At 34.2% G+C, this 18416-nt stretch overlaps 1 protein-coding gene across 15 annotated transcripts in view; it reads left to right on the top strand.

Moving 5' to 3' along the window:
- The window catches only part of LOC143225071 (poly(rC)-binding protein 3-like), a 334733-nt gene that overhangs the window by 188141 nt on the left and 128176 nt on the right, over window positions 1–18416 (top strand). Inside the window, exon 1 of one of the 15 annotated variants that reach the window (XM_076453782.1) lies at window positions 10573–10912. The exons of the other annotated variants lie outside the window; for them this stretch is intronic. The gene's annotated coding sequence lies outside the window, so the exon portion shown is untranslated. Of the gene's footprint in view, window positions 1–10572; window positions 10913–18416 lie in introns of those variants that run through there. 15 annotated transcript variants of the gene reach the window in all.

Genomic DNA, 18416 nt, shown 5'->3' on the forward strand with positions numbered 1-18416 from the left:
GAAAAAAAACGAAATCCTATGAAATCTACTAAATTAATTTTCATTAAGCTCCCCCCCCCGAACTTACAACACCAAAACCCGGGTTTCGATACTCGTGGTAGGCAGAACTTTGTGCTTAATTCAAAACGACAAGAACGTCATCATTCGTTACGCTTAACATTAAAATGGATTTTAACTAAATTTTCCTGTTATAATGTGGGTTAAAAAATGTTACTTGGAACTAACAGATAACAAACCAGGTACTGTGTGAGAAACGTAACAGCTTTATACACAGTTTCAATCAGCAACTCCATTTGCTACGAAGATCCTGCATGACTCAATTTTCTCAGTATCATTCCACCGTTGTGTATACTGTTTGTGACAGACATAACAGTCGATCGATAGCCTTCTCGTTAGTGCCTCTCTATCATTTATTCCTATATGAACACCTAGATTACTTTGTCTTTGAATTAAACTCGTTATAAATATTGACACATTTCTCTTCCTAAACCCGCCAGAAATATTTACGTACCACTTTCCCTAGGGAATCTTCATATACTTCCATTCGCCTTCATATCCTGGTAAATTCAATACATACGTACGTTCATTCAACATCAGATGATTAAAAGATACTGATAAGTAAAGTATGACTACATGTTATATGACACTAAGACACCAGCAGAGTCCACCGTTCTTTTCATCATTAGTGTTATTTGATTTTATTTTTCACTATAGTTTCAAGATGAAAATTCCCTATTTACTGATTAAACATATTGATCAACAAACGTTTCACAAACGTGTGGTGGGAAGGTCGTTTAAACTTTTACATGGGGTTTCTTACGTATTTGAAGATTGGAAAAAATATTAAACGCAAACTTTTAGAAGCTGCAGGCTAAGGATTTTAGGAAAAGAAGTAAAATCAATGATGGTAAGATTATCCCAAGGGACCTTACCTTCCGAATAAATAGTTCCAAAAAACACACACACATAGTAGAAATCTACAAAACGACTTAACAATCATGATATCAAAGAGACCATTAGACTGTCGACATTTTCGGAATAAACAGTTCCAAAAAAACAATGTAACTCGACAAAACAACCCAACAACCACAATAATATCAAAGACTATTAGACTATCGGCATCTTTCAAATAAACAGTTCCAAAGAAGTATTGGAAATGCACAAACAACCCCAAAAACATGATAATATCCAATAGAACATAAGACTATCGGCACCTTTTGAATAAACAGTTCTAAAGAAACAGTGGAAATCTACAAAGAGATCCAACAACTACGATAGTTTCCAATAAACAATGCAGTGTTCCGAAATAAACAGTAGAAAAATCACTAAGTGATCCAATAATTGCGACAGTTTATTTGTGTTTTTTTTTCAAATTCTTCATTTTAATGTTTTTATTTCTTTGAGGTCTGCCATTGTTAGGCTTCATAACAATAATTCAGTAGATATCTGCCGGAATTTCGTAGATATTAAAAAAGTAATTCAACATTATTGGCTATACCTATGACTGATATTCATATTTAGGTACAATCTGGATGCCATTCTTCCATCTAAAGAAATCAGAGGAACCAACTCCTGCAACAAACATGTTTTATACATTTTGTACAAATACGTTGAAGTGCCTTATGTGGTTTTTCTCCATATATACCTCCCAGTTGGTGGCCGGAGTTTTGTTTGTGTGGTAGACATATTCCTTTGCGATTACCATAGTTGACATACACTAATTACAGACATCTGAACAATGGGTCAGAGATATAGTATTTGACAACGACACTTCTGCTAAACGACTCTTTGAAAGTCGGCCATATCCTTGCCCACACACATATTGTTTTGAAAAGTAACCATGATATGACTATATCTATAGATTTATAGAACTGAAACAATTACATGACTTATGTAAGTAAATGTAGTATTTTAAATATGTACGTGAGTGAAAATTCCTAAATAATTACAACAGCAGCAGTTTACGCTAGCAGTTCAAGTTCACTCAAAATATATTTCATTTCTTTTCGTAGCGCATGATTAAAAATTTTTGTTCTTTAGGCTGTTTTTATGAGGAATTTATTGTTTATTTTGTTTTTGTAATTTAGTTTTTATCACAATCATACATCTCATGATTTTGTAACATGATATTCATTGAGTTTATAATATATATATTTGCTTGAATTTTATTAAATATTTTAATCTGATGAATTCATTAGTGGTTTGATAAGTAATTGATGAAATTGCGATGCCCCTTCCAGTGGCAGAGCGGTATATATTACGACTCATAACACTAGAAACTGGGTTTCAATACCCGCGGTGGGAGATCACTGTTAGACCATTGCGTAGCTATGAGCTTAACTTCAACAAACAACGATGTGAGGAGGGAGATCCGCAACGACTCCTTCTTTTTTAAAGGAGTTATTTCTGTGCTTCTTTAGAAAGTAAAAGAGATTTTGGAATCTAACTCTCGCTTCAAGCATTCATGTCCGCTTCTTTAGGTAGCACGTGGTTAAACATTGTGTAGCGACCAGAACGATGCTGATAAAAATCAATTCGCTACTGCCTTCTGAATAGAAAGAACACTGTCACGCCCGAAAGCTGTAAATACGCGCATGCACCATGTAGACGACCTTTAATAATAAAACAGAGAACACTGGAATTCCCCTGATGGGTAAAACGTTGTGTTTTATTGGGAAATGTAGGGTATTTCTACTAAGTCATTGAATAAGATTGGTTCCAGTGAAATATATTTCGACCAATCTTCTGGCTATCTCCTCTCCACGTTTTCTGCAGCTAGCATCCACTTGGTTTAGTTAGTGTTTTGAATTCAAAGTTATATGGATATAGAAATAAAAAACAACAAATAGAACTTTTCTCCAACTAGTTGTTTAAATTTGAAAATTGTTTTACTGCGTGACATGGATTTTGTTTGTTTATTTGAGTGTTTTTGAACACTAACAAAGCAACACCAACCTTGTTTTCTTTCAATACTTGGTTCTGAATTATATCCCTCAATAAAGGTGGCTCAGCACGACAAGGTTGTTAGAGCGCTTGACTCGTAATCTGAGGGTCGCGGGTTCGAATCCCTGTCACACCAAATATGTTCTCCCTTTCAGCCGTGGGGGCGTTATTTAGTGACGGTCAATCCCACTATTCGTTGGTAAAAGAGTAGCCCAAGAGCTGGCAGTTGATGTTGATGATTAGCTGCCTTCCCTCTAGTCTTACACTACTAAATTAGAGACGGCTAACGCAGATAGCCCTCGTGTAACTTTGCACTAAATTAAAAAAATACAGACAAACAAAAGAAACCTTAATGACGGTTAGTTATTTTTACAAACGTTTTCACAGTCTCTTGGTACTACCATTTAATCCAATATAGGAGTTAAGATGGTTCCAGAATATTAATGTACAAGAATGAATAAAATATTTTTTCCTGTATCATCTCATCAAAATGAAAAATATAAATACTAAGAACTGATGAACTTCGCGACTTTGTATTTGAGATAAGATGAAACATTTATGATAAAGCGTTTGTGAAATTTAAACAAGTTGGAACACGTGTATGCGTAGGAAAAAATACAGTTATCAATACTGTGTAGTCCCACGCTGGTACAGCATTAAGTCTACGGATTTACTATGCTAACATCAAGGGTTCGAATTCTCCTCGGTAGACTCAGCAGATAGCATGACGTGGCTATACTATTAGAAAAACATACAGAATAATGTGTATACAGCGCCAAGCAAGTTTTGCAGATGACGTATTCGTTATGATTTGCATGTTTTTAGCTCGCTATCTTATTTTGCTAACAGTTATTTGCTATAAAATATAATCATCCAGCTGCTGTGTGTTATTGGATAGACAAGTTAGTTTAGTCCCAGTTACTTTTGTTCGTTTCAACGCACGTCGACTTTATTAGTTAAATGTATGCAATAATGGCGTGTGTATGTCTCTGACTGTTTGTCTCTATTAACAGTAACTGCCTTCTGAGGTATGTCTTCATGGATATTGATCCAGAGATTTTCTGGGTTCTTTCAGTACCCAGGAGCTATGATTATGTTGTCATCTGTGATACTGGAAATATGTTTCGACTTCCGTGTCATGCAGTGCTTTGTTTGTTAAACACCGTCATGGAGTTAACAGTTCTGAAGTTATTCATGAATTGAGAGACCTGAAAAAAGAATCGAGTGTATACTGATGTATTACAGACTGAGCGCATGCCCAAGCTATATGCCAAATGTTAATTTATTTATACAGTATTTAGCTAATTGGCATTTGAATAAAAAGTTTCGCAGAAATTGTAACAATTCTTCATGTTCTCTGTATAATAAATATCTTTTTGAAATATATGTACATCTATAACAAAGAAATCGTATTACATGGAAACGCTGCCCTTGTTTATGTACGCCCTTGTAATAAAAAGTAATAGCTTAAACAGTTTGTTACATTAGGGCATGTCTCTATTGTGTCCTCACCATTGACAGTGTGAATAAAAACTGGTGACCTGGAAATAAATAACTTAATTTTAAAAATTACATCAGGAATAACAGTTTCCCCGTTGTAATGTCGATTATTAATCATAAGGCGAGCCTTTAGAAGGTCGATAACATGGACGAGGACAGCATTTTCTTCATACTTTTTAACGTTACTGTTGGGTTGGCTGAGAGCACTGCTGTTTATTAAGTCTGAACACACTGACTCGCAACGTACAGCATAGAATATCATCGGTTATTAAGTCTAAACACGTTGGTGTACATGCATGTATTGTCATGATCATGAAAGAGACTGAAGCTAAGTTATTCAATTAAACACGTGTCTTCATCGTTGAATAATGTTTTGTTTTTAAACGTTGTTTAGTGTTTAAAATCACGCAATAGCTTTTCCTTTCAAGCCATTAAAGTCTTATTTGAACTGTTCTCTTACCAACCTGCCTTTCTAACTGTACAGATGGTTAGAGTGCTTGACTCATAGGAAGCGGGTTCGAATCCTCGTCCTACCAAACATATTGGACCTTTCAGCCGTAGCTTTTAATTCCACTATTCGTTGGTAAAATAGTGGCCTAAGAATTGGTGGTAAGTGTTGCTAACGAGCTATCTTCTCTCTAGTCTTTTACTACTAAATTAAGAACGACTAGCACCGCTCACCCACATATGGTTTGCGCAAAATTCATAACAAATATACCGAACAAGCCTCTCCGAGACCCTCCACCAGTATATTATTGAATGTTAAAATAGTTTCAAATCATCTATACCTGTAAAATTATTTCAGACATTATTAAAGAGAAAATCATAACTAAATGAGCCTCTATCTCCAAAAGAAGACACATAATTATAGAAAAAAGAAATGTCTTTATTGTTAGTTTCTCTTTCGAACTATATAATTCATTATTAAACGACAACAAGCTTTTAAAAAGGAAGCCTGTAAGAGTGAAGGTTACGAACTGGCCTCTCTCATTTTAAGCCTATTTACTAAACAATTACACTGTTTCTTATAATGCCCGCATCTTTGTAACTAATACATTTTTAAACAAAATGTTTTCTGAATGTATCTACATTGTGACATTATTGAGCAATACACTGATTTGTAGCTTTTATATCATTAAGGCTTTAAGACGCTATGAAATAGTAATGTTTATCATAGTTTGTATTTTTGAAGTTAACTAATAAATTATTAAATGATAAAATGTTTGTTTTATTATCTGCATTTCTGATACCATATTACATTAATAAAAATATTCCCTACAGAGTTTATTATGTCTAAACCCTAGACATTATTAAACAATAAGTATTTCGCTTTTCCCCACTGGTACAGCGGTAAGTCTATGGATTTACAACGCTAAAATCACGGATTCGATTTCTCTTGGTGGACACAGCAGATAGCCCGATGTGGTTTTGCTATATGAAAACACGTACCTATGAAACACACAGTATTTCGACATAGTATATGCGATTCTAAAACTCTGTAATGCAATAATTATACTTGTTATAGTACAATAGTATTAGGGCTAAAATATTTTAACACTATTTTTTTTACTCAGTGCCTTGTGGAATCTTAAACACTTCAATCATATCCCCTCTAACTCTTCTTCTTTTTTTTTAATCTCCTCATATGACAAATTCTTCACCACAGGTACCGTTTCTGTAACCCTCCTCTGAACCCTTTCCAACAATTCAGTATCTTTCCTAAAATAGTAGGAGTTTTACTAGTTGTTTTAATTACCCAAATCGCGCGAGTTATTGACTTTGCAAACAGAACCGAAGGTTTCTACAACATAATGATTTTCCCATAAGTCTCTTCGGGCAGATATAACAATAATGTGAAGATCATTATGAATGGATAGCACCTCCATGATTTATATCAAGCTGTGTTAAGTAACAATAGTTTGAAGATCATTATGAATAAATAGCACCTCCATGATTTATGTAAAGCTGTGTTAAGTAACAATAGTTTGAAGATCATTATGAATGGATAGCACCTCCATGATTTATATCAAGCTGTGTTAAGTAACAATAGTTTGAAGATCATTATGAATGGATAGCACCTCCATGATTTATATCAAGCTGTGTTAAGTAACAATAATTTGAAGATCATTATGAATGGATAGCACCTCCATGATTTATATCAAGCTGTGTTAAGTAACAATAGTTTGAAGATCATTATGAATAAATAGCACCTCCATGATTTATGTAAAGCTGTGTTAAGTAACAATAGTTTGAAGATCATTATGAATGGATAGCACCTCCATGATTTATATCAAGCTGTGATAAGTAACAATAGTTTGAAGATCATTATGAATGGATAGCGCCTCCATGATTTATATCAAGCTGTGTTAAGTAACAATAGTTTGAAGATCATTATGAATGAATAGCACCTCCATGATTTATATCAAGCTGTGTTAAGTAACAATAGTTTGAAGATCATTATGAATAAATAGCACCTCCATGATTTATGTAAAGCTGTGTTAAGTAACAATAGTTTGAAGATCATTATGAATGGATAGCACCTCCATGATTTATATCAAGCTGTGATAAGTAACAATAGTTTGAAGATCATTATGAATGGATAGCACCTCCATGATTTATATCAAGCTGTGTTAAGTAACAATAGTTTGAAGATCATTATGAATGAATAGCACCTCCATGATTTATATCAAGCTGTGTTAAGTAACAATAGTTTGAAGATCATTATGAATAAATAGCACCTCCATGATTTATGTAAAGCTGTGTTAAGTAACAATAGTTTGAAGATCATTATGAATGGATAGCACCTCCATGATTTATATCAAGCTGTGTTAAGTAACAATAGTTTGAAGATCATTATGAATGGATAGCACCTCCATGATTTATATCAAGCTGTGTTCTTGAGAAATGAAACCAAATCCTCAGTATACTTTTCGGAACTTGTAGATACCGTACTATAAAGAACTGAAGCAGTTTTAACAGTTTTTTGTTTTTTGTAGTTGTTGTTGTTTTCAATCCCTGTACAATTTTTGTCATAACTGGTGCATCTCTAAAACTTTGTGAGACAATATTAAACAGTGTAGGGAAACGTGTCCCTTCCCTTACACAGCATATGTCTATTGAAATTCTTCTGGGCCATTTGCCTTAAAAAATATTAACGTTTATATGTTACAGTATTATTGCATCGTCGATTCGTGCTTTACTGAGATCTTTAAATACTCTGTTTGAGATTTGCGAATTATCCATGTGTTTACAACCAGAATCACTTTCACGGTATCGTTCTTATTGGTTTGCATAATAAAGTAAGTGATTACAGAAAGTCAGTTTGAGCTGTTCAGTCGGCAAGAAAACTAGAAGTGAAACAGTTATTGCATTCAGTTTGCAAGCTCACTATTTTTGATAGTTCCATGGTAACTGTATGTGCCGACAACCTAATTCTCACATTATGGAATATACGAACGTCTCGAAGGGAAGTGACTAAAATGTACCTTTTAACTCGAAACGACGTGAGTGAAATCTTCGTAACACCGGTAACTCATTCTTTGAACGTAAGAATTTGAGAATGTAAGTCCTTCTTAAACAATGTCAGTTTGTTTATTTTTGAATTCGTGCAAAGCTACACGAGAACTATCTGCGCTAGTCGTTCCTAATTTTGTAGTGTATGACTAGAGGGAAGGAAGCTGGTCATCACTACCCAACGTCAACTCTTGGGCTACTCTTTTACCATCGAATAGAGGAACTGAACGTCACATAGTAACGTTTCCAGGGCGGAAAGGGTGAGCATGTTTGGTATGACGGCGATTCGAACCCGCGATTCTCAGATTACGAGTCGAGTGCCCTAAAACATAACCATACCGGGCCGAATAGCTTCCCAATAATAACTTGCATAAATTATTTGTTTTAGTGCCCCCTCTTCTGTTATAAGTGAGAAATTTCATAATCTTCATCAGGGTTTATTAGACTGAACTGGTTTATGATTTGCTGTCAAAGTTCTACCGCTTCCCAGTGGCTTAACGGTATATGATTAGGCTTAATATCCTAAAAACTCTAGTTTAGATATCTGTGGTAGGCATAGCACAAATATATTTAGTGGACTGTGTAGAGTTGTAAGAAAACCAAACCAAAATATACCGTTAATTGAAAGATTGTTGTTATTATAGTTACAAACATACATGTTTCTTGTTATTAGCAACAAATTTTCGTCATTTTTAAACCATGCATAAAAACAGCCCTTCAGCATCTCTGTGGTAAGTTTGAAGACTTATAACGCTAAAAACCGGGTTTAGATACCCGTGTAGGTGCAGCAAAATAGCTTATTTTGTACCTTTGTGCCTAAAAACAACTTACAAACAGACGAAGAAAATATATGTGATGTCAGACCAAATAACTTACAGTTTACCTTCTCAGTTCATTTAAAAATCTGGTTTAGTTAAAGATGATTTTCTTTGACATAAAAATACCCTTCACTTTGATTGACCAAGTTCTGCAATAAAGTTTTACACTTTGATTAACCAAGCTCTGCAATAAAGTTTTACACTTTGATTAACCAAACTCTGCAATAAAGTTTTACACTTTGATTAACCAAGCTCTGCAATAAAGTTTTACACTTTGATTAACCAATTTCTGCAATAAAGTTTTACACTTTGATTAACCAATTTCTGCAATAAAGTTTTACACTTTGATTAACCAAGCTCTGCAATAAAGTTTTACACTTTGATTAACCAAGCTCTGCAATAAAGTTTTACACTTTGATTAACCAAGCTCTGCAATAAAGTTTTACACTTTGATTAACCAATTTCTGCAATAAAGTTTTACACTTTGATTAACCAAGCTTTGCAATAAAGTTTTACACTTTGATTAACCAATTTCTGCAATAAAGTTTTAAACTTTGTATAACCAAGCTCTGTAATAATGTTTTACACATTGATTAACCAAGCTGTACAATAAAGTTTTACATTTTACTTAACCAAGTTTTGCAATAAAGTTTTACACAGTTTTCCTGTAAACCATTTCCTCCTGTGTTTGGTCTCCTCTGGTCATTCTTGATATTTCTGTTTTGAGTGTTAATGTGTGTTTTCGTGTAAACTCCCGATTTTCATGCGCAAAGTACATGTTAATTAAATAACTTGATTGTTATTTTGCAAGGCAGAGTGTGGCAAGACATTAACATCTGTCACACTGGCTTGCCATTTTTTGTATGATGGGCTTAAGTAGCGTAATTAGTTACCCAGTCTTATTTTAGAACTGTTCCATATTCTGTCACAGTTTCAGGTGATGTATTGTTATTTTTCGTCAGTATATGAATTGGGAAGCTCGTAATTAATTAAGATTATTAATTGTTCACATTGTTTGGATCGTGTACTGATAGTGTTAAAGATGAGCGCTAAAGCATTTTATCTCATAAAAAAATGTACTACTAACTATAATCAAATGCCTTCATGATTTTGCTCTGTTGGCCTATTATCGTAATTTCTTCTTCGTCAATAAGATTATAACGAGACATTGAATGCATGAGTGCTTGTGTAAGCAAAGAGAGTGTTGGTTGGAGCTGCAGTAGAGCTTCGGATTTATGTGATATCACCAGACATTCCCCACACTTTAAACTGTGGGTGTTTTATAAGAGTAACAGTCAAGTAGTTTTACTCAGTGGCATTCCAAGAAATAAAAAACATAAGTAGTAAACTCAACGTTAATTGGTTCTTCTTTTCCAGGAAGAAAGCTGTCACCAACTTTGAAATGCTAGCATTTGGAGTTTTTGTTAGCGTGACGTTTAGCACTTAAATAGATCACTTTGTACCACCATCATTCTGTGTAATTTTGTTGTTATTATAAATTTCTAAGTTAAAAATATCATTTAGCTTCAGCTAGTTGCTTAGAACTGTTTACGTATGCTATTATCACGTGTTTTTCCAAAAAGAAAGAAAGAAGAGATTCATACTTTAATCAGAACACCAGCTGAAAACACACATCAGTATTAAACATACCACGTTAAGTGATAGGGTGCTTGTAATACGCTTGCTTCCTCTTTACGAGTTATTAAGATTATTTCGTTTGTCTGTCTTGTTATGTAAAAGTGAGTTGTGTTGACATACTAGGACAGGATGATTGGTTTTGAATATTCGCGCATAGCTAGTCAAGAGCTATTTGCATTGGCTATCCATGATTTTGATCTGATAAACAAGAGAGACTACAGCTAGTCAACAGCACCCATTGCCAACTGTGGTGGTACTTTTGACCGGCCAAATAGTGGAATCTGACTCAAGACCTGGACCCGCAGATACATAGCCCTGCACGATAATCACCAGGCCTGTCAGGACAGACATGCAGTCTTATAAATGTTCGAATATATTTCTGATATTTAAAAAAAATATATTGGTCACAAATATAATATCCAGTGCTAATTGCACGTTATCAGAATAGTGTTCCAGTACCTTTTAGAGCCATACTTCCTACGTCGTTGATCGTAGCCATGGTAACGCAATTTTTCATTGTAACAAACTTCTGCGAAGGACGGGGAGGTCAATCTTAGATTATACAGTCATGTGAAAAGGTTAGGAACCCTATGAAAGCCTGTGTATTTTTGTAACATTTTTGGATATATATATATTTAATCTCAATTTTAACAATACTGAGAGATTATAGGAATATAACTAAACAATTAAAACTGAAGAAAAGATTTCAAGATCTTCTGTAAATGTAATTCTACAAAAATGCATATTCTAACTGAGGAAAAAGTTAGGACACCCTACCCCCTAATAGCTAGTGTTACCCCCTTTGGCTGAAATAACTGCAGTAAGACGCTTCTTGTAGCCATCTACTAGTCTCTGACATCGGTCTGAAGAAAGTTTGCCCAACTCCTCAATGCAGAATTCTTTCAGCTGTGAGATGTTTGAGGGGTTTCTTGCACGTACAGCCCGTTTCAAGTCACCCCACAGCAACTCAATGGGATTAAGATCTGGGCTTTGACTCGGCCATTCCAGGACTCTCCATTTCTTAGTTTTCAGCCAGGTTTTGGTGGATTTACTAGTATGTTTTGGGTCATTGTCGTGATGCAGGGTCCAGTTCCGCTTCAGCTTTAATTTTCTAACAGATGGATTTACATATTCCTCAAGCACCCTCTGATACACAGTAGAATTCATGGTGGATTCTATGATTGTGAGCTGTCCAGGCCCTGCTGCAGCAAAGCAGCCCCAAACCATGACACTTCCACCTTCATGCTTCACAGTTAGTATGAGGTTCTTTTCCTGGAATGCTGTATTTGGTTTACGCCAAACATGTCCTCTGTTCTGGTGTCCAAATAATTCAATCTTGGACCCATCTGTTCAAAGAACATTATTCCAGAAGTCCAGGTCTTTGTCTGCATTCTCTCTGGCAAACTTCAGTCTGGCCTTGATGTTTTTCTTAGAGAGCAAAGGTTTCCTCCTTGCACACCTCCCATACAAGTTAAACTTGTGCAGTCTTTTTCTGATTGTAGAAGCATGCACTTTCACATCAACAGTAGCCAGAGCCTGCTGTAGGTCCCATGATGACATCTTAGCGTTTTTGGAGACCTCTTTTAGCATCTTGCGGTCTGCTCTCGGGGTGAACTTTCTTGGACGACCAGACCTGGACATGTTGGCAGTTGTTTTGAAAGCCTTCCACTTGTTGACTATTTTCCAGACAGTGGAATGGCTGATTTCAAACTCTTTTGAGACCTTTTTAATTCCCTTACTGGACTCATAAGCTGCTACAGTTTTCTTTCTGAAGGCCTCAGACAGTTCTTTTACTCTAACCATGGTGCTCACTCTCACTTCAACAGTCAGGAGCATACCAAACTAAATGTCTGAGGTTTAAATAGGGAAAGCCTCATTCAAAATGCTGAGTAACGATCTTCTAATGATGTGCACTTGGTGTGATACACCTGTGTGTTAGTTGAGTCATTTTAAGTGGGAATAAATGTGGGAGTGTCCTAACTTTTTCCTCAGTTAGAATATGCATTTTTGTAGAATTACATTTACAGAAGATCTTGAAAAGTATTTTTTTCAGTTTTAATTGTTTAGTTATATTTCTATAATCTCTCAATATTGTTGAAATTGAGATTAAATATCTATATATCCAAAAATGTTACAAAAATACACAGGCTTTCATAGGGTGTCCTAACTTTTTCACATGACTGTATATATTGAAAACTCTTTTTATAACTTCTATCACACATCGTTCTCGGTGTCCAAGACCATTTTAACCAGTGTGGGGTCACTATTAACCTTATACTACCTGGTTTTAATGATTGAAAATTTAACGCTGGTGTTATCGAGTTAAGCAAACTAACCAAATTCAACTTAATCTATATCGGGGAGCTTAACTGGTTGACTGTGGTTAAATGTTTCCAACTTATTTTTTTGTGCGTGAAAAACAGTTTATTTTGAAATTTAACTGAAAGTTTTGTGAACATTTATCAGTTGTTGTTGTTTTTTAATTACTCGACTTCATCATATTTGTTTTGTGGGTCTAGTGTATGTTTGTATGCTTTCTTATAGTAAAGCCACATTGAGCTATCTGCTGAGTTCACCGAGGGAATCTAACCGCCGTTTTTAGCGTTGAAAATCCATAGTCTTACCGGTGTACCAGCGGGTGACTTTTTCGGTCGAAAAGTTCCCTGTCGTAACCATAACTCTCACTCTGCTACTACTTGTGGCCGGATTACTTTGTCGAATCAAAAACTTCAGACTCTCAAACCGTGGCAGAAATTTAGGTTTAAGATCTTTCATGCCTCAAAGAAAGTTTTAAATCTAAAAGACAACCCGGAATGGTCATAAATTTGTTCGTTGTAAACCAAATATATAAGTGCTAAGTATGTTGCCCATGACGCTGTGACGCATATCTCTTAAAATATGCACTAGCATATGCAAATCGTTGTGATAGAGTGCGATTACACCTTTGTAATAACTTGAGAATAAAATGTTGGTTTAATGAAACTGGCAATTGATAATCGATAACATTAATTACTTTGACAGTTATAAAGGTTAGACAGCTTTATGATACCTATATTTATTTTAATTATAAGTATATAATACACACACACATATATATATCCTGTTAAAAATACATAATATAGGAAAATAATGAAATGTTTCAGATAACGTTAAAGATACGTATTGTATTTAAAAGCCTTTATTGTTCAATAATAAATCACATAGTATTTAAGAAATATACGTTCAATGACAATATTATTACTGTTAAATTTTATTTTAGAGACACTGTCTGTAGTGTGAGTTTTGTAATGAATCATTTTTCTAATCCTCAGTTACTTCAAACTGTTATTTCTGTCAGTGTTAAGTAACAGATAAACTTTAGTTATAAATCTGTTTTCATTTTCGCTGTTACTGCATATTTTTAATTTTGACCTTAATTTAGCTGTGATAGTTAACTTTTCGGCTGCTCTTTTACAAATGAACAATGAGATTGACCATCACATAATAAAACCGCTACGGTCAAAGTGGCTAGCATAGCAAGAGTGATGGGTGTTTTGAAATGAGGTTAGAATGGTATAAGTTTGGATACCATACTTGTTATCAAAGTTTACAATTGATTTTCACAATCTTAATTATTAGTTTACAGTTTTACTGCCTTTACCACAACCGTATATCTTGTGTAAACCCTTAATTAATATCGTTTATTGCTTTATGGATTTGTGAATTAATTAGTTTGTTTAGATTCTCAACTTTTATATGAGCCATAAGTTTCACGTTAATTTTGTTATCCCTGACGAAATTAACTGTACACTTGTGTACTTCTGTAGATTTTACTTTAGAATTACAGATAAATGAGCAAGTGAACGAAGCATATCAATTTTCGTAGCCTTAAGGGCTAACTGACGCTCATTGTAATGCCCGAGTTCACGAAATTAATTCAATATTGTTATATGAATATGTATTAAACATAAGGAATCGAGTGAAATGGGTTCTCGAATCATCGTTGGTTAATATTAGTTAAAAGAAAAATAGTTTATCAACTGCATATTTATAAATCATAAGAGACAAAGCAGTATTTCGATGAAGATTAGTTTTTGCTCGTAGCTAATTATAAACAGTTCCGATCTCTAAAGAAAAAAACCCTCGTAATATCTTAGAAAAGTGTGATACAAATTAGAAACTATGTCAGCTTTTTGCGTCACTCAACCTAGTTTCTTTTCGGTTTTTAGTTACATTCGAAGCCAGAGCAGTTTCTAGCACTCCGAGAATCGAACCTGAATTTTAACGTTGTCTGAATCATCAGCAGGTATTGAGCTTGAATGTGAAGCCTCAAGTAGTTACGACAGTTAAAAAGAAGGTTTAGTTTATTGAGTTTAACACACTTCATAATCGTCTGTGCAGTGTGGATGTTCATCTCAGTTTTGCAGTATATACCCTTAACTGAGCCACTTTTCGAAACGTTTGATTTTCAACGTCGTTATAAATGTTTATCAGGTTTTGTTGAAAAGTATTTTTTTACTGATAGCTTTTCTTTATATTTGATATTCTTCAAAGAAAACGAAATACCAAGAGGATTTACAGTATATTTAACTTAAAAGTTCGAATATCAGATATTGTGACTAACGATCAGATTTGTTTAACAATCGTCAAAGACAACTTTCCCTCTAACGTACATTTTGATAATAAACTAAACTAGCGTTTTATGAGAGGACGTCTGAAAGAAATTTTAACAATGGAGTGCTACAGTGCAGTTTGATGTAAATACTTACGCCTTATTGGGCCTAATAACAATTCGTATGTTTATATATCATAATAAGTTTGAACAACTTAAAAAGAACTTTATTTAATTTCTTAGTTGTTAAGGAGATCACTTTAAATTATTTACACCTGAAAAGAAACAGTCTATCTAAACTACAGGCTACCGGTGTCACATCAGTATGTTTGCAGACTTACAACGCTAGAAACCGGGTTTCGTTACCTTACCTGTTGTAGGCAGAATACAGATAGGCCAGTGCAGCTCTGTGCCTAATTACAACCAACCAATCAACTATTAATTAAGCTTTTTAAGTTGTTTTTTTTACTTTAGGATGAACTTATACATCTAAGTTCCCCGGTGAGTCAATGGTGAGTTTTTGAACTTACAACGCTAAAACCTGTAGTTCGATACCCTGCATTGGACAGAGTGCAAGGTAGCTCTATACAAATAAAAAAAAATCCAAAAATAAAGTTATAGCTGGGTAAGCTAGAAGGCATAATCTTAACGAGTACTATCACATACTTGAATTTTTAATATAAAAAAGATGTTAAACTATAGTTTGTAATATCACAACTGTTAAGTTGACTGTGAAAAAAGTGACAATTCAACTGGACGGACAGTTAACTATATATTAGGTGCAGAAATGTATCGATAAGGGCTTTGTATATATATATATATATGCATATATCTAGAAAACGAGTAATTTATTGTTGAATCGTTTTCATAAGGAAGTTTATTGAAGTAATTCAATAAAATTAGGAGAGTTTGTTTATTAAAGTTTGGAAACGTTTTAAATATATACTTCTCATGTCAAAATTAAACGTTTCATTTTCATCACTATTATAGAACCAATAAAAAAATTCTGGAATACAGTTAGAATAATCTCCAGTTATATACGTACGATATACGAAATATATCTTCCAGTATATATTTATTATTAAGTTTATCTTCAACCAATTGATTTTGACACTCTGAATTGCTAGTTTACTTTGCAGTTTTACTACTTTTGCCATAATTATATACCTTTTGTAACTCTTTCATTAATATCGTTTGTTGCATTATGGATTTGTAAATCAACCGGTTTGTTTAAATTCTCAACTTTTTGTGTGAAATGATGTAACAATATAATCTAAACTAATGTCACGTCATAAAGAAATGACGTCACAATATAATCTAAACTAATGTCACGTCATAAAGAAATGACGTCACAATACAATCTAAACTAATGCCACTTCGTAACGAAATGCATAAAGAAAAGTGTTTTGTTCCTTATTGTTTTCATAGAAACTTTAGTTTTACAGTACAGTGCCTTGTTTTTTAGTGTAGGACTGACGCATTTAAGACTTCTGAGGAAGTGACAAATTACGTGGCGCTTTGCACTGTAGGAATGGGGCAGAAAACAATACATGAAATACAAACTGTTTACTCAGACACATCTCTAATAATCAAATAATAACTTTTCTAAAGTATCTGAGAGACACTCTTAGATGATAAACAAACCACATTCTATCAATCTTTAGTATATACACACAACCATAACTCACACTACATCACTCTATCAACCTTTAGTATATACACACAACCACAATTCACACTACATCACTTTATCAATCTTTAGTATATACATAAAACCACAACTCACACTACATCACTCTATCAACCTTTAGTATATACACACAACCACAACTCACACTATATCACTCTATCAATCTTTAGTATATACACACAACCACAACTCACACTACATCACTCTATCAACCGTTAGTATATACACACAACCACAACTCACACTACATAACTCTATCAATCTTTGGTATATACACACAACCACAACTCACACTACGTCACTCTATCAACCTTTAGTATATACATACAACCACAACTCACACTATATCACTCTATCAACTTTGGTATATACACACAACCACAACTCACACTCATCACTCTATCAACCTTTAGTATATACACACAACCACAACTCACACTACATCACTCTATCAACCTTTCAGTATATAGTATATACTCACACTACATCACTCTACTTTAGTATATACACACAACCACAACTCACACTACATCACTCTATCAACTTTAGTATATACACACAACCACAACTCACACTACATCACTCTATCAACCTTTAGTATATACACACAACCACAACTCACACTATACATCACTCACTATCAATCTTTAGTATATACACACAACCACAACTCACACTACATCACTCTATCAACTCTTTAGTATATACACACAACCACAACTCACACTACATCACTCTATCAACCTTTAGTATATCACTCACACTACATCACTCTATCAACCTTTAGTATATACACACACACAACTCACACTACATCACTCTATCAACCTTTAGTATATACACACAACCACAACTCACACACATCACTCTATCAACCTTTAGTATATACACACAACCACAACTCACACTACATCACTCTATCTCTTTAGTATATACACACAACTTTGGTATCACTATACACATACAACCACAACTCACACTACATCACTCTATCAACCTTTAGTATATACACACAACCACAACTCACACTCATCACTCTATCAACCTTTAGTATATACACACAACCACAACTCACACTACATCACTCTATCAATCTTTAGTATATACACACAAACCACAACTCACACATCACTCACAACTTTAGTATATACACACAACCACAACTCACACTATATCACTATCAACCTTTAGTATATACATACAACCACAACTCACACTACATCACTCTATCAACTTTTAGTATATACACACAACCACAACTCACACTACATCACTCTATCAACCTTTAGTATATACACACAACCTACAACTCACACTACACTCACATCTTTAGTATATACACACACAACCACAACTCACACTATATCACTCTATCCTTTAGTATATACACACAACCACAACTCACACTACATCACTCTATCAACCTTTAGTATATACACACAACCACAACTCACACTACATCACTCTATCAACCTTTAGTATATACACACGACCACAACTCACACTACATCACTCTATCAATCTTTAGTATATACACACAACCACAACTCACACTACATCACTCTATCAATCTTTAGTATATACACACAACCACAACTCACACTACATCACTCTATCAACCTTTAGTATATACACAACCACAATTCATCACCCAAATAACAATGCACGATTTAAAGTACGTAACATCACGTGTATATCACACGCGCACACTTATAATATGTAC

The sequence above is a fragment of the Tachypleus tridentatus genome, chromosome 9 (genome assembly GCF_004210375.1).
Source record: "Tachypleus tridentatus isolate NWPU-2018 chromosome 9, ASM421037v1, whole genome shotgun sequence".
Classification (NCBI taxonomy): domain Eukaryota; kingdom Metazoa; phylum Arthropoda; class Merostomata; order Xiphosura; family Limulidae; genus Tachypleus; species Tachypleus tridentatus.